This window comes from Pseudophryne corroboree, unplaced genomic scaffold (assembly GCF_028390025.1).
Source record: "Pseudophryne corroboree isolate aPseCor3 unplaced genomic scaffold, aPseCor3.hap2 scaffold_383, whole genome shotgun sequence".
NCBI classification, from domain to species: Eukaryota; Metazoa; Chordata; class Amphibia; order Anura; family Myobatrachidae; genus Pseudophryne; species Pseudophryne corroboree.
The window spans coordinates 20,962-45,887 of NW_026970030.1; the positions used below are offsets into that span (position 1 = coordinate 20,962).

The following is a 24,926-nucleotide window of genomic DNA, read 5'->3' on the forward strand; positions in this document are numbered from 1 at the left end:
TTTTCCTTGCCAATATCTCTCTTTTGCACAAAGCTGCGCATTGGAAAATTCAGGGCTATGCCGTGTAGATGATGGCCTAACAGGAGGCTTTAAAATTTTCTTTGTAGTGTCCTTCGTTTGGGAGAAAAATGCAAAGGTACAAGACAGCTTTTCCTTGCCAATATCTCTCTTTTGCAAAGAGCTGCGCATTGGAAAATTCAGGGCTATGCCGTGTAGATGATGGCCTAACTGGAGGCTTTAAAATTTTCTTTCTAGTGTCCTTCGTTTGGGAGAAAAATGCAAAGGTACAAGACAGCTTTTCCTTGCCAATATCTCTCTTTTGCAAAGAGCTACGCATTGGAAAATTCAGGGCTATACCGTGTAGATGAAGCACTAACAGGAGGCTTTAAAATTTTCATTCTAGTGTCCTTCGTTTGGGAGAAAAATGCAAAGGTACAAGACAGCTTTTCCTTGCCAATATCTCTCTTTTGCAAAGAGCTGCGCATTGGAAAATTCAGGGCTATGCCGTGTAGATGATGGCCTAACAGGAGGCTTTAAAATTTTATTTCTAGTGTCCTTCGTTTGGGAGAAAAATGCAAAGGTACAAGACAGCTTTTCCTTGCCAATATCTCTCTTTTGCAAAGAGCTACGCATTGGAAAATTCAGGGCTATACCGTGTAGATGAAGCACTAACAGGAGGCATTAAAATTTTCATTCTAGTGTCCTTCATTTGGGAGAAAAATCCATTGGTACAAGACAGCTTTTCCTTGCCAATATCTCTCTTTTGCACAAAGCTGCGCATTGGAAAATTCAGGGCTATGCCGTGTAGATGATGGCCTAACAGGAGGCTTTAAAATTTTCTTTGTAGTGTCCTTCGTTTGGGAGAAAAATGCAAAGGTACAAGACAGCTTTTCCTTGCCAATATCTCTCTTTTGCAAAGAGCTGCGCATTGGAAAATTCAGGGCTATGCCGTGTAGATGATGGCCTAACTGGAGGCTTTAAAATTTTCTTTCTAGTGTCCTTCGTTTGGGAGAAAAATGCAAAGGTACAAGACAGCTTTTCCTTGCCAATATCTCTCTTTTGCAAAGAGCTACGCATTGGAAAATTCAGGGCTATACCGTGTAGATGAAGCACTAACAGGAGGCTTTAAAATTTTCATTCTAGTGTCCTTCGTTTGGGAGAAAAATGCAAAGGTACAAGACAGCTTTTCCTTGCCAATATCTCTCTTTTGCAAAGAGCTGCGCATTGGAAAATTCAGGGCTATGCCGTGTAGATGATGGCCTAACAGGAGGCATTAAAATGTTATTTCTAGTGTCCTTCGTTTGGGAGAAAAATGCAAAGGTACAAGACAGCTTTTCCTTGCCAATATCTCTCTTTTGCAAAGAGCTACGCATTGGAAAATTCAGGGCTATACCATGTAGATGAAGCACTAACAGGAGGCTTTAAAATTTTCATTCTAGTGTCCTTCGTTTGGGAGAAAAATCCAATGGTACAAGACAGTTTTTCCTTGCCAATATCTCTCTTTTACAAAGAGCTGCGCATTGGAAAATTCAGGGCTATGCCGTTTAGATGATGGCCTAACAGGAGGCTTTAAAATTTTCTTTCTAGTTTCCTTCGTTTGGGAGAAAAATGCAAAGGTACAAGACAGCTTTTCCTTGCCAATATCTCTCTTTTGCAAAGAGCTGCGCATTGGAAAATTCAGGGCTATGCCGTGTAGATGATGGCCTAACAGGAGGCTTTAAAATTTTATTTCTAGTGTCCTTCGTTTGGGAGAAAAATGCAAAGGTACAAGACAGCTTTTCCTTGCCAATATCTCTCTTTTGCAAAGAGCTACGCATTGGAAAATTCAGGGCTATACCGTGTAGATGAAGCACTAACAGGAGGCTTTAAAATTTTCATTCTAGTGTCCTTCATTTGGGAGAAAAATCCATTGGTACAAGACAGCTTTTCCTTGCCAATATCTCTCTTTTGCACAAAGCTGCGCATTGGAAAATTCAGGGCTATGCCGTGTAGATGATGGCCTAACAGGAGGCTTTAAAATTTTCTTTGTAGTGTCCTTCGTTTGGGAGAAAAATGCAAAGGTACAAGACAGCTTTTCCTTGCCAATATCTCTCTTTTGCAAAGAGCTGCGCATTGGAAAATTCAGGGCTATGCCGTGTAGATGATGGCCTAACTGGAGGCTTTAAAATTTTCTTTCTAGTGTCCTTCGTTTGGGAGAAAAATGCAAAGGTACAAGACAGCTTTTCCTTGCCAATATCTCTCTTTTGCAAAGAGCTGCGCATTGGAAAATTCAGGGCTATGCCGTGTAGATGATGGCCTAACAGGAGGCTTTAAAATTTTCATTCTAGTGACCTTCGTTTGGGAGAAAAATCCAATGGTACAAGACAGTTTTTCCTTGCCAATATCTCTCTTTTACAAAGAGCTGCGCATTGGAAAATTCAGGGCTATGCCGTGTAGATGATGGCCTAACAGGAGGCTTTAAAATTTTCTTTCTAGTTTCCTTCGTTTGGGAGAAAAATGCAAAGGTACAAGACAGCTTTTCCTTGCCAATATCTCTCTTTTGCAAAGAGCTACGCATTGGAAAATTCAGGGCTATACCGTGTAGATGAAGCACTAACAGGAGGCTTTAAAATTTTCATTCTAGTGTCCTTCATTTGGGAGAAAAATCCATTGGTACAAGACAGCTTTTCCTTGCCAATATCTCTCTTTTGCACAAAGCTGCGCATTGGAAAATTCAGGGCTATGCCGTGTAGATGATGGCCTAACAGGAGGCTTTAAAATTTTCTTTGTAGTGTCCTTCGTTTGGGAGAAAAATGCAAAGGTACAAGACAGCTTTTCCTTGCCAATATCTCTCTTTTGCAAAGAGCTGCGCATTGGAAAATTCAGGGCTATGCCGTGTAGATGATGGCCTAACTGGAGGCTTTAAAATTTTCTTTCTAGTGTCCTTCGTTTGGGAGAAAAATGCAAAGGTACAAGACAGCTTTTCCTTGCCAATATCTCTCTTTTGCAAAGAGCTGCGCCTTGGAAAATTCAGGGCTATGCCGTGTAGATGATGGCCTAACAGGAGGCTTTAAAATTTTCTTTCTAGTGTCCTTCGTTTGGGAGAAAAATGCAAAGGTACAAGACAGCTTTTCCTTGCCAATATCTCTCTTTTGCAAAGAGCTACGCATTGGAAAATTCATGGCTATACCGTGTAGATGAAGCACTAACAGGAGGCTTTAAAATTTTCATTCTAGTGTCCTTCGTTTGGGAGAAAAATCCAATGGTACAAGACAGCTTTTCCTTGCCAATATCTCTCTTTTACAAAGAGCTGCGCATTGGAAAATTCAGGGCTATGCCGTGTAGATGATGGCCTAACAGGAGGCTTTAAAATTTTCTTTCTAGTTTCCTTCGTTTGGGAGAAAAATGCAAAGGTACAAGACAGCTTTTCCTTGCCAATATCTCTCTTTTGCAAAGAGCTGCGCATTGGAAAATTCAGGGCTATGCCGTGTAGATGATGGCCTAACAGGAGGCTTTAAAATTTTATTACTAGTGTCCTTCGTTTGGGAGAAAAATGCAAAGGTACAAGACAGCTTTTCCTTGCCAATATCTCTCTTTTGCAAAGAGCTACGCATTGGAAAATTCAGGGCTATACCGTGTAGATGAAGCACTAACAGGAGGCTTTAAAATTTTCATTCTAGTGTCCTTCGTTTGGGAGAAAAATGCAAAGGTACAAGACAGCTTTTCCTTGCCAATATCTCTCTTTTGCAAAGAGCTGCGCATTGGAAAATTAAGGGCTATGCCGTGTAGATGATGGCCTAACAGGAGGCTTTAAAATTTCATTTCTAGTGTCCTTCGTTTGGGAGAAAAATGCAAAGGTACAAGACAGCTTTTCCTTGCCAATATCTCTCTTTTGCAAAGAGCTACGCATTGGAAAATTCAGGGCTATACCGTGTAGATGAAGCACTAACAGGAGGCTTTAAAATTTTCATTCTAGTGTCCTTCATTTGGGAGAAAAATCCATTGGTACAAGACAGCTTTTCCTTGCCAATATCTCTCTTTTGCACAAAGCTGCGCATTGGAAAATTCAGGGCTATGCCGTGTAGATGATGGCCTAACAGGAGGCTTTAAAATTTTCTTTGTAGTGTCCTTCGTTTGGGAGAAAAATGCAAAGGTACAAGACAGCTTTTCCTTGCCAATATCTCTCTTTTGCAAAGAGCTGCGCATTGGAAAATTCAGGGCTATGCCGTGTAGATGATGGCCTAACTGGAGGCTTTAAAATTTTCTTTCTAGTGTCCTTCGTTTGGGAGAAAAATGCAAAGGTACAAGACAGCTTTTCCTTGCCAATATCTCTCTTTTGCAAAGAGCTGCGCATTGGAAAATTCAGGGCTATGCCGTGTAGATGATGGCCTAACAGGAGGCTTTAAAATTTTCATTCTAGTGTCCTTCGTTTGGGAGAAAAATCCAATGGTGCAAGACAGTTTTTCCTTGCCAATATCTCTCTTTTACAAAGAGCTGCGCATTGGAAAATTCAGAGCTATGCCGTGTAGATGATGGCCTAACAGGAGGCTTTAAAATTTTCTTTCTAGTTTCCTTCGTTTGGGAGAAAAATGCAAAGGTACAAGACAGCTTTTCCTTGCCAATATCTCTCTTTTGCAAAGAGCTACGCATTGGAAAATTCAGGGCTATACCGTGTAGATGAAGCACTAACAGGAGGCTTTAAAATTTTCATTCTAGTGTCCTTCATTTGGGAGAAAAATCCATTGGTACAAGACAGCTTTTCCTTGCCAATATCTCTCTTTTGCACAAAGCTGCGCATTGGAAAATTCAGGGCTATGCCGTGTAGATGATGGCCTAACAGGAGGCTTTAAAATTTTCTTTGTAGTGTCCTTCGTTTGGGAGAAAAATGCAAAGGTACAAGACAGCTTTTCCTTGCCAATATCTCTCTTTTGCAAAGAGCTGCGCATTGGAAAATTCAGGGCTATGCCGTGTAGATGATGGCCTAACTGGAGGCTTTAAAATTTTCTTTCTAGTGTCCTTCGTTTGGGAGAAAAATGCAAAGGTACAAGACAGCTTTTCCTTGCCAATATCTCTCTTTTGCAAAGAGCTGCGCCTTGGAAAATTCAGGGCTATGCCGTGTAGATGATGGCCTAACAGGAGGCTTTAAAATTTTCTTTCTAGTGTCCTTCGTTTGGGAGAAAAATGCAAAGGTACAAGACAGCTTTTCCTTGCCAATATCTCTCTTTTGCAAAGAGCTACGCATTGGAAAATTCATGGCTATACCGTGTAGATGAAGCACTAACAGGAGGCTTTAAAATTTTCATTCTAGTGTCCTTCGTTTGGGAGAAAAATCCAATGGTACAAGACAGCTTTTCCTTGCCAATATCTCTCTTTTACAAAGAGCTGCGCATTGGAAAATTCAGGGCTATGCCGTGTAGATGATGGCCTAACAGGAGGCTTTAAAATTTTCTTTCTAGTTTCCTTCGTTTGGGAGAAAAATGCAAAGGTACAAGACAGCTTTTCCTTGCCAATATCTCTCTTTTGCAAAGAGCTGCGCATTGGAAAATTCAGGGCTATGCCGTGTAGATGATGGCCTAACAGGAGGCTTTAAAATTTTATTACTAGTGTCCTTCGTTTGGGAGAAAAATGCAAAGGTACAAGACAGCTTTTCCTTGCCAATATCTCTCTTTTGCAAAGAGCTACGCATTGGAAAATTCAGGGCTATACCGTGTAGATGAAGCACTAACAGGAGGCTTTAAAATTTTCATTCTAGTGTCCTTCATTTGGGAGAAAAATCCATTGGTACAAGACAGCTTTTCCTTGCCAATATCTCTCTTTTGCACAAAGCTGCGCATTGGAAAATTCAGGGCTATGCCGTGTAGATGATGGCCTAACAGGAGGCTTTAAAATTTTCTTTGTAGTGTCCTTCGTTTGGGAGAAAAATGCAAAGGTACAAGACAGCTTTTCCTTGCCAATATCTCTCTTTTGCAAAGAGTTGCGCATTGGAAAATTCAGGGCTATGCCGTGTAGATGATGGCCTAACTGGAGGCTTTGAAATTTTCTTTCTAGTGTCCTTCGTTTGGGAGAAAAATGCAAAGGTACAAGACAGCTTTTCCTTGCCAATATCTCTCTTTTGCAAAGAACTGCGCATTGGAAAATTCAGGGCTATGCCGTGTAGATGATGGCCTAACAGGAGGCTTTAAAATTTTCTTTCTAGTGTCCTTCGTTTGGGAGAAAAATGCAAAGGTACAAGACAGCTTTTCCTTGCCAATATCTCTCTTTTGCAAAGAGCTGCGCATTGGAAAATTCAGGGCTATGCCGTGTAGATGATGGCCTAACAGGAGGCTTTAAAATTTTCTTTCTAGTGTCCTTCGTTTGGGAAAAAAATGCAAAGGTACAAGACAGCTTTTCCTTGCCAATATCTCTCTTTTGCAAAGAGCTACGCATTGGAAAATTCAGGGCTATACCGTGTAGATGAAGCACTAACAGGAGGCTTTAAAATTTTCATTCTAGTGTCCTTCGTTTGGGAGAAAAATGCAAAGGTACAAGACAGCTTTTCCTTGCCAATATCTCTCTTTTGCAAAGAGCTGCGCATTGGAAAATTCAGGGCTATGCCGTGTAGATGATGGCCTAACAGGAGGCTTTAAAATTTTCTTTCTAGTGTCCTTCGTTTGGGAGAAAAATGCAAAGGTACAAGACAGCTTTTCCTTGCCAATATCTCTCTTTTGCAAAGAGCTGCGCATTGGAAAATTCAGGGCTATGCCGTGTAGATGATGGCCTAACAGGAGGCATTAAAATTTTCTTTCTAGTGTCCTTCGTTTGGGAGAAAAATCCAATGGTACAAGACAGCTTTTCCTTGCCAATATCTCTCTTTTGCACAAAGCTGCGCATTGGAAAATTCAGGGCTATGCCGTGTAGATGATGGCCTAACAGGAGGCTTTAAAATTTTCTTTCTAGTGTCCTTAGTTTGGGAGAAAAATGCAAAGGTACAAGACAGCTTTTCCTTGCCAATATCTCTCTTTTGCAAAGAGCTGCGCATTGGAAAACTCAGGGCTATGCCGTGTAGATGATGGCCTAACAGGAGGCTTTAAAATTTTCTTTCTAGTGTCCTTCGTTTGGGAGAAAAATGCAAAGGTACAAGACAGCTTTTCCTTGCCAATATCTCTCTTTTGCAAAGAGCTGCGCATTGGAAAATTCAGGGCTATGCCGTGTAGATGATGGCCTAACAGGAGGCTTTAAAAAAATTTTTCTAGTGTCCTTCGTTTGGGAGAAAAATGCAAAGGTACAAGACAGCTTTTCCTTGCCAATATCTCTCTTTTGCAAAGAGCTGCGCATTGGAAAATTCAGGGCTATGCCGTGTAGATGATGTCCTAACAGGAGGCTTTAAAATTTTCTTTCTAGTGTCCTTCGTTTGGGAGAAAAATGCAAAGGTACATGACAGCTTTTCCTTGCCAATATCTCTCTTTTGCAAAGAGCTGCGCATTGGAAAATTCAGGGCTATGCCGTGTAGATGATGGCCTAACAGGAGGCTTTAAAATTTTCTTTCTAGTGTCCTTCGTTTGGGAGAAAAATGCAAAGGTACAAGACAGTTTTTCCTTGCCAATATCTCTCTTTTGCAAAGAGCTGCGCATTGGAAAATTCAGGGCTATGCCGTGTAGATGATGGCCTAACAGGAGGCTTTAAAATTTTCTTTCTAGTGTCCTTCGTTTGGGAGAAAAATGCAAAGGTACAAGACAGCTTTTCCTTGCCAATATCTCTCTTTTGCAAAGAGCTGCGCATTGGAAAATTCAGGGCTATTCCGTGTAGATGATGGCCTAACAGGAGGCTTTAAAATTTTCTTTCTAGTGTCCTTCGTTTGGGAGAAAAATGCAAAGGTACAAGACAGCTTTTCCTTGCCAATATCTCTCTTTTGCAAAGAGCTGCGCATTGGAAAATTCAGGGCTATGCCGTGTAGATGATGGCCTAACAGGAGGCTTTAAAAAAATTTTTCTAGTGTCCTTCGTTTGGGAGAAAAATGCAAAGGTACAAGACAGCTTTTCCTTGCCAATATCTCTCTTTTGCAAAGAGCTGCGCATTGGAAAATTCAGGGCTATGCCGTGTAGATGATGGCCTAACTGGAGGCTTTAAAATTTTTTTCTAGTGTCCTTCGTTTGGGAGAAAAATGCAAAGGTACAAGACAGCTTTTCCTTGCCAATATCTCTCTTTTGCAAAGAGCTACGCATTGGAAAATTCAGGGCTATACCGTGTAGATGAAGCACTAACAGGAGGCTTTAAAATTTTCATTCTAGTGTCCTTCGTTTGGGAGAAAAATGCAAAGGTACAAGACAGCTTTTCCTTGCCAATATCTCTCTTTTGCAAAGAGCTGCGCATTGGAAAATTCAGGGCTATGCCGTGTAGATGATGGCCTAACAGGGCTGGGGAGGGCCGCTGCTCAGGCACATCTCTGTCAAGTAAAGAAGATTCAACTGAGGCAGCACAAGGGAACTCTCATCTGGGGACAACAACTGCAGGGAGAACACATATTTTCAGATGAACATGGGAGGGCAGAAGGCTGCCTAATACTGAAGCACCCCCAAACAACAAACCAAATGCAACAACTAGTGCAAGCATTCCTGGGGGAAGGCTGCAGCAGATGGATTTGCATATGGTGATGTCATCCAAGCAGTGGGTCAAAGTTGGCTTCAACCCTCGTCTGCATATGAAAAGAGAAAAGGGGCGTGCAGGGCATGGCGGCCTTTTGCGGCGATTGGATGACCCCTAGTTCGCATTAAACACATCCACCCTCCTTCGGTGTGGGGCTCATGTTGGCTATGCCCCAGCCCCTGAAGCATTCAAGCTGATTTCTTGCAGCAGCTAGGCACTGTAACAGCTCCAGAGCTGCTCTGTAAGGCAAGTAAAAGGGCGTGGGCCCTGCAGCACTACCTGTAGTTCGCATTGTGCGTTGGAAGGCACAAATTAAGCAGACGGGAGAAGTCAGGATAGTGCGCAAGGGCATAGAAGGGAGCGGCTCAAGAAAAAAGAAGTGGAAATAGACAGCAAACTAGGCTGGAGAGAGACCTGAGACAAAGAGATCTGAATTATACGAGAGCCGACCAGGGGAAACACAAATTATGCAGTCAAGTTTCCCACATTTGGGGAAATCGCAGGAGCAGCACACCCAGAGTGCAATGGGTGAGACTTGCCCTGGGAGAAGCACCTTCATGATCATAGTATCTCACCTGGCAGGTAAGTAGGATTTGGGATAGTTCTGGGGAGGGTCGCTGCTCGGGCTGTCAAGTGAAGTAGATCCAACTGAGGCAGCACAAGGAAACTCTCGATAGAAGAACAAGGCTAGAGGAAGATCTGAGACAAAGAAATCTGACTTTTACCAGAGCTGACCAGAGGAAAGAACAAACACAGTCCCCCACTACCACAAATAATGCAGTCGAGTTTCCCACATTTGGGGAAATCATAGGGGTCAGCATACCCAGAATGCAATGAATGAACCTCACCCTGGGAGAACAATCTTCATGACCATGGTATCTCCTATGCAAAATAAGTATGACTTAGGATAGGGCTGGGGAGGGCCGCTGCTAAGGCACATCTCTGTCAAGTAAAGGAGATTCAACTGAGGCAGCACAAGGGAACTCTCATCTGGGGACAACAACTGCAGGGAGAACACATATTTTCAGATGAACATGGGAGGGCAGAAGGCTGCCTAATACTGAAGCACCCCCAAACAACAAACCAAATGCAACAACTAGTGCAAGCATTCCTGGGGGAAGGCCTGCAGCAGATGGATTTGCATATGGTGATGTCATCCAAGCAGTGGGTCAAAGTTGGCTTCAACCCTCGTCTGCATATGAAAAGAGAAAAGGGGCGTGCAGGGCATGGCGGCCTTTTGCGGCGCTTGGATGACCCTTAGTTCGCATTAAACACCTCCACCCTACTTCGGTGTGGGGCTATGCCCCAGCCCCTGAAGCATTCAAGCTGATTTCTTGCAGCAGCTGGGCACTGTAACAGCTCCAGAGCTGCTCTGTAAGGCAAGTAAAAGGGTGTGGGCCCTGCAGCACTACCTGTAGTTTGCATTGTGCGTTGGAAGGCACAAAGTAAGCAGACGGGAGAAGTCAGGATAGTGCGCAAGGGCATAGAAGGGAGCAACTCAAGAAAAGAGAAGTGGAAACAGACAGCAAACTAGGCTGGAGAGAGACCTGAGACAAAGAGATCTGAATTATACGAGAGCCGACCAGGGGAAACACAAATTATGCAGTCAAGTGTCCAACATTTGGGGAAACCGCAGGAGCAGCACACCCAGAGTACAATGGGTGAGCCTTGCCCTGGGAGAAGCACCTTCATGATCATAGTATCTCACCTGGCAGGTAAGTAGGAGTTGGGCTAGAGCTGGGGAGGGTCGCTGCTCGGGCACCCCCCTGTCAAGTGAAGGAGATCCAACTGAGGCAGCACATGGAAACTCTCGAAAGAAGAACAAGGCTAGAGGAAGATCTGAGACAAATAAATCTGACTTTTACCAGAGCTGACCAGAGGAAAGCACAAACACAGTCCCCCACTACCACAAATAATGCAGTCGAGTTTCCCACATTTGGGGAAATCACAGGGGTCAGCATACCCAGAATGCAATGAATGAACCTCACCCTGGGAGAACAATCTTCATGACCATGGTATCTCCTATGCAAAATAAGTATGATTTGGGATAGGGCTGGGGAGGGCCGCTGCTCAGGCACATCTCTGTCAAGAATTTATAAAGTCTATACATATATATAACCAAATGTCAATATATATATATAGAACCCAGCGCTCCTATCAAAACTTATCTATTTCACCAATTTGTTGCTTATTTAATCTTTATACATCTATTAATTTTCACCATATATTATAAAATGCTGCTCCCATAGGTAGTACTGTTCTACCAATAATAAACCAAATTTTAAAGATAATCACACTTGTTATCAAGGGAGCGCAAAAAATAAAATATACAAGCTCCTTATTTTTAAAAAATATATATAGACAGAAGAAACCCACATTCAATAAAATACAATGGAGTCAACATATATAGGCACCACTATCCATATCTAAATGTAATCAGGATCTATTTCATATTGCCCTTGATGACAACGGAATGTTTATTAAAGGGTCCACAAAATCCTACTGGATACAGCTGTTGTAATTTAATCGTTTGTAACCCTACCTTGAACGAGAGCTGTCTATGTATTCTATTAAGGGATGGTTACCTAATAGCTGTGCCTCCACTCAAGCTATGTGTAGTATTTAACTACCGTTAAGGCTTGCTTGAGTAAGCCTGATCTCTATCCTTAGGGGATGATTCCCTTATATCATAGATATATTATCTAATATACCTGTCTCTTTCTTCCAGGATCTTCAGATCAACTTCCAGACGGACCAGACACACATGGAAAGTATAACACTTTAATGACCAGTACCAAATGGATTAAGTATACATTAACATTTCATCAATTACACATTCCCCTTTAAGTCATTAATCCATGCTAACCCCCTGTCAATTAGGCCTATACACAGTACCTGCATGCAATACAACAAATCCTTTTTCTTTTCAAGACACCCTTAGGTGTTAGAGTGACCCGGGTACTCTTAATATGATAGTGCACTATAAGGGCCCATAAACTTCCTAAAAATAACAGCAGTTAATACAGAATGTCTGACACTATGTTTTAGTATCAACTATCAGTTCTCCCTTCAGTTAAAGAGAAAGATGTTTGGCTCAGTCTACTTATGGTAGCGATTACTTTCTCCTATAAGGTTACTTATAGTTCCTCCTTGGCAGATAACAGAAAGTATCTATTTAGCTCATAGATAGTAACATCAACAGTTGATTACCAAGGAATCTGTATCCTTTCCTCAGTAAAAATGTTACTGTAGTTGTCCAGTATTAAACTAAACTCCTAAGAAGCTGGTATGATAAACCTTTGTTATGCTGCGTCCTTGTGTCCATTTGAAGTAGCTGATGCTTTCTATATTTCAGAGCATATATAGCTTTTCGATTCCTGTATGCCTCAAATTATTGTTGTCTCTTAGGATGAGTCTATATTAAATATATCTGCAAGAGATGGTTTCTCTTATCATAGTCACAGCGAGCTCAAATCCTTTAACTTTATAACTAATAGTCTCTTACGTGTCAGTCCTTCTTACGGGTTCACGAATATACATATAACACAGTTGTATTAAAGTGCCACAAGCTAGTCCTTGAATCGGGATGATATTCTAATCCTTTGTGGCTAAGAGGCTTTAACATCCATCCAATGTCACTGTAGTATGGCTACCTTTAATGTCCTTGACTCTAATTCTGCTAATTCAGGGGCATAAATACACACATTAGGTGGCAGCTTTAGGGTGTTACTTTCTATTTAGCGCTGCGGAACAATGTCTCTGGCTCTCCTTTGACTGATGTGATGCTGATATATGGGGGAGTTTTAAAACTATTTATGAAGCGTTAAACAGTTCAAGTTTCACTCCACTCCTCCTGTTACATATATATACCCAGTGCTTTCTACCTTCTCCTTAGCACTATGATTAAGCCATACATGGAACTGTAATTATAGGTCACTCTGACTACTGTGACCCATTACTATCCTCCTGCTTAATAGCCATTATTGCGGCCTAGCCCTGGAGTACTTAGTCCCAATATGAAATTGACTATGTACAATAGTCACCTATGGCTTGCTGTGCTTAGTGTAGGGGTAATATAAATGGCTGGATTATGCACTCACACTTCTACCATCTAGTGATGCTGCTGCAGGATGCTCCCCCGACTCCTCCCTTACACTTACAGCCACACAGAATGGAGCCTCTGCTGCTGGTCGTGGCTTCTTTGTTGTGGCTGTCAGAGTCTGTGCCGGTAATAGGTAGGAAGGAACCCTCTCTGTGTCCCTGTCACAGATGTGCCCTTCCAATACTGCTGGGTGAGTTGACTAGCGCTGATCTTGGGTTCTATGAACAGTTCTGAGTCTCAATGCTGCTGTCACCACCTTTACAGTAAGGAAGCCCTGTTCTGGCTTCACACACTAAGCCCCCTCCGGCCGCCACAATGTATACCGCTCAGCTCTAATGCGGGCGACGGCCGGAGCAGCAAAAAACTATGTCCTCTCACCAAGGGATATGCAGTCTCTATCTCAGCTACACTCACAGCACCTCTCCACTCCTCTCTAGTAGTCACATGACCCACTCTGAGGTGATGCCCCGCCCACTGGCAATCACCTCACTAGGTGATTGACAGTTAGGAGCACAAGGACATTAACCCTTTAGATACACTGTGAAACCATAAAATAAGCCTTCATTGTATTCACCACTACATTTACATCAATGTACATACAATTACATATATGTGAACTGTATTATTTACCTCACAACATGCATACAGTATTACAACATCCATTAACTTTTATATGAATAATATATATGCTTATACTCCATTTTAGTCACCATATTATAACTACCTCAGTATAAGTGTTGTTTAAACCCTAAATCAGGGTTACATTTCTCCCCCTGGTGCATTGTCACTGTTTAACATCTTTAGGTGCCAATGCACCATCTACCTTACTCACTATGCTAAAATAGTATATATTCATTCACATCCATTAGCAAGCCACCTCATCTCAACCATTTTAACTGTTGGCCAAATAGGGAGGGATGGAACTACATAGCCTTCATGCCTCCCAGGGATAGTGTTCTCTGATCGTGCTGGTTTCCCTTGCTCTTCTACACCTGATTTATTGACTTCTTTTAGTACTGGACTTCGGATGGAAGATTTAAGAGATTGTGCTAGGGTAAAGTTATCATGTACCTCACTACGATTTTCACTGAGACTAGTTTCTTTCTCTGACGAAGCTTCTAAAGTTATCAAGTCTTTAGCATCTGAATTTTCCGTTTCTTGATCCTGGGACTGATTTACTCTACCATTGAATCTCGAGAGAGGTCGGTAATGTAAGGTTGTAGAAGGATGACATGGAGCTGGATCTCTCCCTTGCCTTTGTTCTGAATATGCACTCCCTTCATCAACCACTTTTTCTCGTGGTTGATAACAATAACTGTATGATCCTCGTCGGTTTGGAGCAAATCGACTCCCTTTCACTGGTACTCCACCTATGCCAGTCACATTTGCTGCATGTACACCCTTTTCCCCTTCCAACACTTCAAATTCTACTTTCTCTCCATCTCCTACACTGTACAACAGTTTTAGGGGGTTATTCTTCGTTATGGATGTCCAATGTACAAATATGTCTTCTCCGGTGTCATGCCTTTTAATGAAGCCATAGCCTTTCTTCACATGGAACCATATTACTGTGCAATTCATTTTAAGAGACATATACTGTGTCCCTTTACTATCAACTTTATTCATAGAAGATTGTCTCAGCAATATACCATCCACTACCTCAGTCTGTAATGCTATGTCCTTAGTATCCGGTCGCATAGAAAATTCATGGATACGGTCTTCAGGACAGTTGTTTAGGAAGTTGGCATCCTTGAGTATTTTATTCTCAGATTCTAGCTGAGACAGTCTTTCTTTCATTTCATTCAGACAAATATGATCCTCCTTTTCAGTTTCTTTACCCACTTCCAATAATTCAGACAACTCAGTTATTTTTGATTCCAGAGAATGAATATTGTCTTCCTGCTGCTGGTACATTATCAACTTTTGTTGCTCCTGATCCACTCTGGTTTGTCTTTCATCAGATGCCATGGTTTCCATCTCTCTCTGTATAAACCAAAGTTCTCTCTCAAGCTCTTTGTTCCTCTCATCAATTTTGGTGTTAAACATCTGTTCTTCTTTTAGCTTCCATTGGGTTTCATCTAGAACCTCCAACAACTGATGTTTAGACCTGTCCAGTGCTATATGTCTTATCACCTCTATCGGGGTCTGTAGATCCACTGGGCTATCTCTTCTTGTTGGTTCCTCAATGGAAGTTGGAAACCGGGAAAGCAGGTCCTTCTGTTGATCTTTTGGAAGAGCTAATACTAATTGTCCATGTTTCTTATAATCCTCAGCTATTTGCTTTAGCACAGTTTCTAATCTCTGTATACCTACATCTATCTTCACTTCCCCTGGAACTCTCTCTTTCAGTGGTAGAACATTCTTATCTCCTTTCATTCCATAATCCATGTTAGCGACCAAAGTATGAGCAAGGTTGTCACTAACACCTCCCTCACTATCCTTTAGGTGGGGATCAAGTTTGACTTTCTTGTCCTTTGATTTTTTCTTTCTCTTCTCCAACTCTACAGGGACATCTAATATTTTTTCATTTTTCACACCTAGGTTATTTACAAAAGTTCCCACAAACTTGCATGTCACCTCTTCCTTTAAGCCTGGTCCCTTACGGTACTCTTGTTTGTCCATACTTTTACATTCTCTAATGGCTTCAACTCTCCCAACTGATACAGCAATGGCTTTATGTCCAACCTTCTCCCTGTTCCTTTGCTTCTTTCCCATATTTGTATTTTATTTTTAGGGATGTGAGGACTTTATCAATAATAATTAATGGCAGCTGACACCTGTGGTGTAACAGGGCCTGAGTGTAACTTCTATCTCACGCGGTGCCTCCAAATGTAACCCTACCCTCATTACCTTGAACGAGAGCTGTCTATGTATTCTATTAAGGGATGGTTACCTAATAGCTGTGCCTCCACTCAAGCTATGTGTAGTATTTAACTACCGTTAAGGCTTGCTTGAGTAAGCCTGATCTCTATCCTTAGGGGATGATTCCCTTATATCATAGATATATTATCTAATATACCTGTCTCTTTCTTCCAGGATCTTCAGATCAACTTCCAGACGGACCAGACACACATGGAAAGTATAACACTTTAATGACCAGTACCAAATGGATTAAGTATACATTAACATTTCATCAATTACACATTCCCCTTTAAGTCATTAATCCATGCTAACAGCCTGTCAATTAGGCCTATACACAGTACCTGCATGCAATACAACAAATCCTTTTTCTTTTCAAGACACCCTTAGGTGTTAGAGTGACCCGGGTACTCTTAATATGATAGTGCACTATAAGGGCCCATAAACTTCCTAAAAATAACAGCAGTTAATACAGAATGTCTGACACTATGTTTTAGTATCAACTATCAGTTCTCCCTTCAGTTAAAGAGAAAGATGTTTGGCTCAGTCTACTTATGGTAGCGATTACTTTCTCCTATAAGGTTACTTATAGTTCCTCCTTGGCAGATAACAGAAAGTATCTATTTAGCTCATAGATAGTAACATCAACAGTTGATTACCAAGGAATCTGTATCCTTTCCTCAGTAAAAATGTTACTGTAGTTGTCCAGTATTAAACTAAACTCCTAAGAAGCTGGTATGATAAACCTTTGTTATGCTGCGTCCTTGTGTCCATTTGAAGTAGCTGATGCTTTCTATATTTCAGAGCATATATAGCTTTTCGATTCCTGTATGCCTCAAATTATTGTTGTCTCTTAGGATGAGTCTATATTAAATATATCTGCAAGAGATGGTTTCTCTTATCATAGTCACAGCGAGCTCAAATCCTTTAACTTTATAACTAATAGTCTCTTACGTGTCAGTCCTTCTTACGGGTTCACGAATATACATATAACACAGTTGTATTAAAGTGCCACAAGCTAGTCCTTGAATCGGGATGATATTCTAATCCTTTGTGGCTAAGAGGCTTTAACATCCATCCAATGTCACTGTAGTATGGCTACCTTTAATGTCCTTGACTCTAATTCTGCTAATTCAGGGGCATAAATACACACATTAGGTGGCAGCTTTAGGGTGTTACTTTCTATTTAGCGCTGCGGAACAATGTCTCTGGCTCTCCTTTGACTGATGTGATGCTGATATATGGGGGAGTTTTAAAACTATTTATGAAGCGTTAAACAGTTCAAGTTTCACTCCACTCCTCCTGTTACATATATATACCCAGTGCTTTCTACCTTCTCCTTAGCACTATGATTAAGCCATACATGGAACTGTAATTATAGGTCACTCTGACTACTGTGACCCATTACTATCCTCCTGCTTAATAGCCATTATTGCGGCCTAGCCCTGGAGTACTTAGTCCCAATATGAAATTGACTATGTACAATAGTCACCTATGGCTTGCTGTGCTTAGTGTAGGGGTAATATAAATGGCTGGATTATGCACTCACACTTCTACCATCTAGTGATGCTGCTGCAGGATGCTCCCCCGACTCCTCCCTTACACTTACAGCCACACAGAATGGAGCCTCTGCTGCTGGTCCTGGCTTCTTTGTTGTGGCTGTCAGAGTCTGTGCCGGTAATAGGTAGGAAGGAACCCTCTCTGTGTCCCTGTCACAGATGTGCCCTTCCAATACTGCTGGGTGAGTTGACTAGCGCTGATCTTGGGTTCTATGAACAGTTCTGAGTCTCAATGCTGCTGTCACCACCTTTACAGTAAGGAAGCCCTGTTCTGGCTTCACACACTAAGCCCCCTCCGGCCGCCGCAATGTATACCGCTCAGCTCTAATGCGGGCGACGGCCGGAGCAGCAAAAAACTATGTCCTCTCACCAAGGGATATGCAGTCTCTCTCTCAGCTACACTCACAGCACCTCTCCACTCCTCTCTAGTAGTCACATGACCCACTCTGAGGTGATGCCCCGCCCACTGGCAATCACCTCACTAGGTGATTGACAGTTAGGAGCACAAGGACATTAACCCTTTAGATACACTGTGAAACCATAAAATAAGCCTTCATTGTATTCACCACTACATTTACATCAATGTACATACAATTACATATATGTGAACTGTATTATTTACCTCACAACATGCATACAGTATTACAACATCCATTAACTTTTATATGAATAATATATATGCTTATACTCCATTTTAGTCACCATATTATAACTACCTCAGTATAAGTGTTGTTTAAACCCTAAATCAGGGTTACACGTTACTTTCCAATTGTAATTGATACATTAAATTCCTTCTTGTGGATGAACAGCAACAGTTGTAACCAACGCCTCTTTTCTCTAACGTCCTAAGTGGATGCTGGGGACTCCGTAAGGACCATGGGGAATAGCGGCTCCGCAGGAGACTGGGCACATCTAAAGAAAGCTTTAGGACTATGTGGTGTGCACTGGCTCCTCCCCCTATGACCCTCCTCCAAGCCTCAGTTAGATTTCTGTGCCCGACGAGAAGGGTGCACACTAGGGGCTCTCCTGAGCTTCTTAGTGAAAGTTTTAGTTTAGGTTTGTTATTTTCAGTGAGACCTGCTGGCAACAGGCTCACTGCATCGAGGGACTAAGGGGAGAAGAAGCGAACTCACCTGCGTGCAGAGTGGATTGGGCTTCTTGGCTACTGGACATTAGCTCCAGAGGGACGATCACAGGCCCAGCCTGGATGGGTCCCGGAGCCTCGCCGCCGGCCCCCTTACAGAGCCAGAAGAGCGAAGAGGTCCGGAAAAATCGGCGGCAGAAGACGTTCCTGTCTTCAATAAGGTAGCGCACAGCCGTGCGCCATTGCTCTCAGCACACTTCATACTCCGGTCACTGAGGGTGCAGGGCGCTGGGGGGGGCGCCCTGAGACGCAATAAAACATGATAAAAATACCTTACATGGCAAAAAATACATCACATATAGCTCCTGGGCTATATGGATGCATTTAACCCCTGCCAGAATATACAGAAAAACGGGAGATAAGGCCGCCGAAAAGGGGGCGAAGACTATCTCCTCAGCACACTGGCGCCATTTTCCCTCACAGCTCAGTTGGACGGAAGCTCCCTGGCTCTTCCCTGCAGTCACTACACTACAGAAAGGGTTAAAAAAAAGAGAGGGGGGCACTAATTAGGCGCAGTATTAAAACATACAGCAGCTATAAGGGGAAAAACACTTATATAAGGTTATCCCTGTATATATATATATAGCGCTCTGGTGTGTGCTGGCATACTCTCCCTCTGTCTCCCCAAAGGGCTAGTGGGGTCCTGTCCTCTATCAGAGCATTCCCTGTGTGTGTGCTGTGTGTCGGTACGTTTGTGTCGACATGTATGAGGAGAAAAATGATGTGGAGATGGAGCAGAGTGTCTGTAACAGTGATGTCACCACCTAGGGGGTCGACACCTGAGTGGATGTACTGTTGAAAATTACATGACAGTGTCAGCTCTGTATAAAAAAACAAAAAAAAAAAACAGTGGTTGACATGAGACAGCCGGCTACTCAGCTTGTGCCTGTCCAGACGTCTCATAGGCCGTCAGGGGCTCTAAAGCGCCCGTTACCTCAGATGGCAGATACAGACGCCGACACGGATACTGACTCCTGTGTCGACGGTGAAGAGACAACCGTGATTTCCAGTAGGGCCACACGTTACATGATTGAGACAATGGAAAATGTTTTATACATTTCTGATAATACGAGTACCACCAAAAAGGGGTATTATGTTCGGTGAGGGAAAAACTACCTGTAGTTTTCCTGAATCTGAGAAATAAAATGAGGTGTGTGATGATGCGTGGGTTTCCCCCCGATAACAATTGATAATTTCTTAAAAAGTATTGGCTGTATACCCTTTCCCGCCAGAGGTTAGGGTGCGTTGGGAAACACCCCCTAGGGGGGATAAGGCGCTCACACGCTTGTAAGAACAAGGGCTCTACCCTCTCATGAGATGGCCGCCCTTAAGGATCCTGCTGATAGAAAGCAGGAGGGTATCCAAAAATGTATTCACACACATACTGGTGTTATACTGCGACCAGCAATCGCCTCAGCCTGGAGGTGCAGTGCTGGGTTGGCATGGTCGGATTCCCTGACTGGAAATATTGATATCCTAGATAAGGATAGTATATTATTGCCTATAGAGCATTTAAAAGATGCATTTCTATATATGCATGATGCACAGCGGAATATTTGCCGACTGGCATCAAGTATAAGTGCGTTGTCCAATTCTACCAGTAAAATGGTCAGGTGATGCGGATTCCAAACGGCATTTGGAAGTATTGCCTTTGAAAGGGGACATTTGGGGTCGGTATTTTAGACCTGGTGGCCACGGCAACAACTGGGAAATCCACGTTTGTACCCCAGGTCGCCTCTCAAAATAAGACGCCGTATTATCAGGCGCAGTCCTTTGTTGGCAAGCGGACAAAAGGTTCCTCTTTTCTGCTCGTGACAGAGGGAGAGGAAAAAGGCTGAAGAGATTAGCCAGTTCCCAGGAACAGAAACCCTTTCCCGCCTCTGCCAAGCCCTCAGTATGACGCTAGGGCCTTACAAGCTCAGGCACGGTGGGGGCCCGTTCTCAATGAATTTCAGTGCGCAGTGGGCTCACTCGCAAGTAGACCCCTGGATCCTTCAGGTAATATCTCAAGGGTACATATTGGAATTCGAGACGTCTCCCCCTCGCCGTTTCCAAAAGTCGGCTTTACCGACGTCTCCCTCTGACAGGGAGGCAGTTTTGGAAGCCATTCACAAGCTGTATTCCCAGCAGGTGATAATCAAGGTACCCCTCCTGCAACAGGGAACGGGGTATTATTCCACACTATTGTGGTACCGAAGCCAGACGGCTCGGTGAGACCGATTCTAAATCTAAAATCTAAAATCTTTGAACACTTACATACAGAGGTTCAAATTCAAGATTGAGTCACTCAGAGCAGTGATTGCGAACCTGGAAGAAGGGGACTACATGATGTCTCGGGACATCAAGGATGCTTACCTTCATGTCAAAATTTACCCTTCTCACCAAGGGTACCTCAGGTTATGGTACAGAACTGTCACTATCAGTTCAGACGCTGCCGTAGGGATGGTCCACGGCACCCCGGGTCTTTACCAAGGTAATGGCCGAAATGATATCCCTTCGAAGGAAGGGAATTTTAGTTATCCCTTACTTGGACGATTCCCTGATAAGGGTAAGATCCAGGGAACAGTTGGAAGTCGGTGTAGCACTATCTCAGGTAGTGTTGCGGCAGCACGATTGGATTCTCAATATTCCAAAATCGCAGCTGGTTCCGACGACTTGTCTTCTGTTTCCTAGGGATGTTCCTGGACACAGTCCAGAAAAAAGGTGTTTCTCCCGGAAGAGAAAGCCAGGGAGTTATCCGAGCTAGTCAGGAACCTCCTAAAACCGAACCAAGTCTCAGTGCATCAATGCACAAGGGTTCTGGGTAAAAATGGTGGCTTCCTACGAAGCAATCCCATTCGTTAGATTCCACGCAAGAACTTTCCAGTGGAACCTACTGGACAAATGGTCCGGGTCGCATTTTCAGATGCATCAGCGGATAACCCTGTCACCAAGGACAAGGGTATCCATCCTGTGGTGGTTGCAGAGTGCTCATCTTCTAGAGGGCCGCAGATTCGGCATTCAGGACTGGGTCCTGGTGACCACGGATGCCAGCCTGCGAGGCTGGTGAGCAGTCACACAGGGAAGGAATATCCAGGGCTTAGGGTCAAGCCTGGATACATCACTTCACATAAATATCCTGAAGCTAAGGGCCATTTACAATGCTCTAAGCTTAGCAAGACCTCTGCTTCAAGGTCAGCCGGTGTTGATCCAGTCGGACAACATCATGGCAGTCACCCACGTAAACAGACAGGGTGGCACAAGAAGCAGGAGGGCAATGGCAGAAGCTGCAGGGATTCTTCGCTGGGCGGAAAATCATGTGATAGCACTGTCAACAGTATTCATTCCGGGAGTGGACAACTGGGAAGCAGACTTCCTCAGCACGACCTCCACCCGGGAGAGTGGGGACTTCACCCAGAAGTCGTCCACATGATTAAAAAACTCGACAGGTATTGCGCCAGGTCAAGAGACCCTCAGGCAATAGTTGTAGACGCTCTGGTAACACCGTGGGTGTACCAGTCAGTGTATGTGTTCCCTCCTCTGCCTCTCATACCCAAGGTACTGAGATTGATAAGATGGAGAGGAGAAAGCACTATATTCGTGGCTCCGGATTGGCCAAGAAGGACTTGGTAACCGGAACTTCAAGAGATGCTCACGGAGGATCCGTGGCCTCTACCTCTAAGAAGGGACCTGCTCCAGCAAGGACCCTGTCTGTTCCAAGACTTACCGCGGCTGCGTTTGACGGCATGCCGGTTGAACACCGGATCCTGAAGGAAAAAAGGCATTCCGGATGAAGTCATCCATATCCTGATCTAAAGCCAGGAAGGATGTAACCGCAAAAACATTATCACCGCAATTGGCGAAAATATGTTGCGTAGTGCGAGGCCAGTAAGGCCTGATGGAGGAAATTCAACTGGGTCGATTCCTACATTTCCTGCAAACAGGAGTGTCTATGGGCCTGAAATTGGGGTCCATTAAGGTTCAGATTTCGGCCCTGTCAATTTTCTTCCAAAAAAGAACTAGCTTCAGTCCCTGAAGTTTAGACGTTTGTAAAAGGGGTACTGCATATACAGCCTCCTTTTGTGCCTCCAGTGGCAATTTGGGATCTCAATGTAGTTTGGGTTCCAAAAGTCACATTGGTTTGAACCACTGAAATCTGTGGAGTTAAAATATCTCACATGGAAAGTGGTCATGCTGTTGGCCCTGGCCTGGGCCAGGCGCGTGTCAGAATTGGCGGCTTTATCCTGTAAAAGCCCTTATCTGATTTTCCATTCGGACAGGGCGGAATTGAGGACTCGTCCTCAGTTTCTCCCTAAGGTGGTTCCAGCGTTTTCACCTGAACCAACCTATTGTGGTGCCTGCGGCTACTAGGGACTTGGAGGAATCCAAGTTGCTGGATGTTGTCAGGGCCCTGAAAATATGTTTCCAGGATGGCTGGAGTCAGGAAATCTGACTCGCTGTTTATCCTGTATGCACCCAACAAGCTGGGTGCTCCTGCTTCTAAGCAGACTATTGCTCGTTGGATTTGTAGTACAATTCAGCTTGCACATTCTGTGGCAGGCCTGCCACAGCTAAAATCTGTAAAAGCCCGTTCCACAAGGAAAGTGGGCTCATCTTGGGCGGCTGCCCGAGGGGTCTCGGCTTTACAACTTTGCCGAGCAGCTACTTGGTCAGGGGCAAACACGTTTGCTAAATTCTACAAATTTGATACCCTGGCTGAGGAGGACCTGGAGTTCTCTCATTCGGTGCTGCAGAGTCATCCGCACTCTCCCGCCCGTTTGGGAGCTTTGGTATAATCCCCATGGTCCTTACGGAGTCCCCAGCATCCACTTAGGACGTCAGAGAAAATAAGAATTTACTTACCGATAATTCTATTTCTCATAGTCCGTAGTGGATGCTGGGCGCCCATCCCAAGTGCGGATTGTCTGCAATACTTGTACATAGTTATTGTTACAAAAATCGGGTTATTATTGTTGGGAGCCATCTTTTCAGAGGCTCCTCTGTTATCATGCTGTTAACTGGGTTCAGATCACAGGTTGTACGGTGTGATTGGTGTGGCTGGTATGAGTCTTACCCGGGATTCAAAATCCTTCCTTATTGTGTACGCTCGTCCGGGCAAAGTATCCTAACTGAGGCTTGGAGGAGGGTCATAGGGGGAGGAGCCAGTGCACACCACATAGTCCTAAAGCTTTCTTTAGATGTGCCCAGTCTCCTGCGGAGCCGCTATTCCCCATGGTCCTTACGGAGTCCCCAGCATCCACTACGGACTATGAGAAATAGAATTATCGGTAAGTAAATTCTTATTATTTACTGCAGTTAAAGTTCATATGTAACTCACGTGAGTAATGAAAGAAAACAGGGGGAGAGCGCTGTGATGGTTGGTGAAACACAGCGGTATGCTACGACCCCCGTTAACCGTGGCTGGATCTTATTGACACTCGCGGTCGGGATATTTCTCCCTGCCGTGGGGTAGAGACCTCCTTTTGCTCGGTCTCAAATTGCTTTTTCCCCTTCACCGCTGTCTTTACATCAGACGTCCGCCGTGATGTAGCTCGTTCATGAACGGGCTTATATCTCAGCAATCAGAGTGTCCGGTAATCACCTTTCTTACGCGTTTCTCCGCTGTTATCCAAGAGCGGTTTCGTCAGAGGATACATCAGCAGCCTAGCAGGCTCTTTTTAAAATGCACCGGACCAATAGCATTACTAATTAGTTGATTGGATACATACATGTACTAATTGGATGCATACATGTAATGACTCACATATGGAACAACTTTCTAATTGCAATTGCACATATAAAGGCATTTCATAATATAAAAATAAGCAACATGGTGATTAAAAATAATAATAATAAAATAAGCAACAAGGTGGTTTAAAAAATAACAGAAAATATATAATCTATATACAGATTAACCTATAATCTTTCAATCAATACCTCATATCTATAATCACATATACATAATTCAGAGACTCAGCACTAAGGATCCCCATTTACTTATATAAAACCTTTTAGGGTAACATAGATCCATGCCACTACTAAAGCAGTTCTTGTGGCGCAGGGGAAACATCAAATGCACTCTATGCAGCTAGTCCCATGTTCGAATCCAACCCGCTCAGCTTAACATCCATATTATTTATTTACTTTTAATGGGATCATTCTATCAATTCATTTTTACCTTTAATTTTTGTTAATATTATTTCTATATTTCATTATTTTAACCCCTGGAATAACTACATTGCTGTTTAAACAACAAAAAGAATTGAAGAAAAAATAAATATTAAACAGACAATTTAAGGATTCGAAGATTTAAATATTTAAAGATTTTAAAATTTAAAACAGGGAGGGGGGGGGAGGGAGGGGGGCCTTTTGGGAGAAGGAGGGGGAAAAAATAAAAATAGAAAAAAAAATATATATATAGAACCAAGAGAAAGTGTAAAAAGAGGATGGAGGAAGAAATCTGATGTTCATCATTACTAGTGGATTTTACTAAAGAACTTTAAAGGAACACACACAACAGGATTATACAGTTTCATCCTAAGAGGAAAGCTGTTTCCAAAATAGCTACTTCTAATAATTTTGTTTATTTATTAAACATACAATAAATGGATATTCAATAAATAATATATTAGGTAAATCAATAGATAAAATCTTCAGAGACTGCCAATGTTGTTCAGTTCGA

The 24,926-nt window shown here is 43.1% G+C and overlaps 4 non-coding genes across 4 annotated transcripts; all 4 read right to left on the reverse strand.

Annotated features, from left to right (window-relative positions):
* Window positions 1-9,028: 9,028 nt before the first annotated feature.
* LOC135022128 (U1 spliceosomal RNA) lies at window positions 9,029-9,191 on the reverse strand. Its single transcript, XR_010219291.1, has one exon. It is a non-coding gene; the product is annotated as a U1 spliceosomal RNA (small nuclear RNA).
* A 145-nt stretch (window positions 9,192-9,336) lies between these two features.
* On the reverse strand, window positions 9,337-9,500 carry LOC135022169 (U1 spliceosomal RNA). The gene has a single exon (XR_010219327.1). It is a non-coding gene; the product is annotated as a U1 spliceosomal RNA (small nuclear RNA).
* A 661-nt stretch (window positions 9,501-10,161) lies between these two features.
* Window positions 10,162-10,324, reverse strand: LOC135022145 (U1 spliceosomal RNA). The gene has a single exon (XR_010219306.1). It is a non-coding gene; the product is annotated as a U1 spliceosomal RNA (small nuclear RNA).
* Window positions 10,325-10,476: 152 nt separating this feature from the next.
* On the reverse strand, window positions 10,477-10,640 carry LOC135022158 (U1 spliceosomal RNA). The gene has a single exon (XR_010219316.1). It is a non-coding gene; the product is annotated as a U1 spliceosomal RNA (small nuclear RNA).
* Between the last annotated feature and the right edge of the window lie 14,286 nt (window positions 10,641-24,926).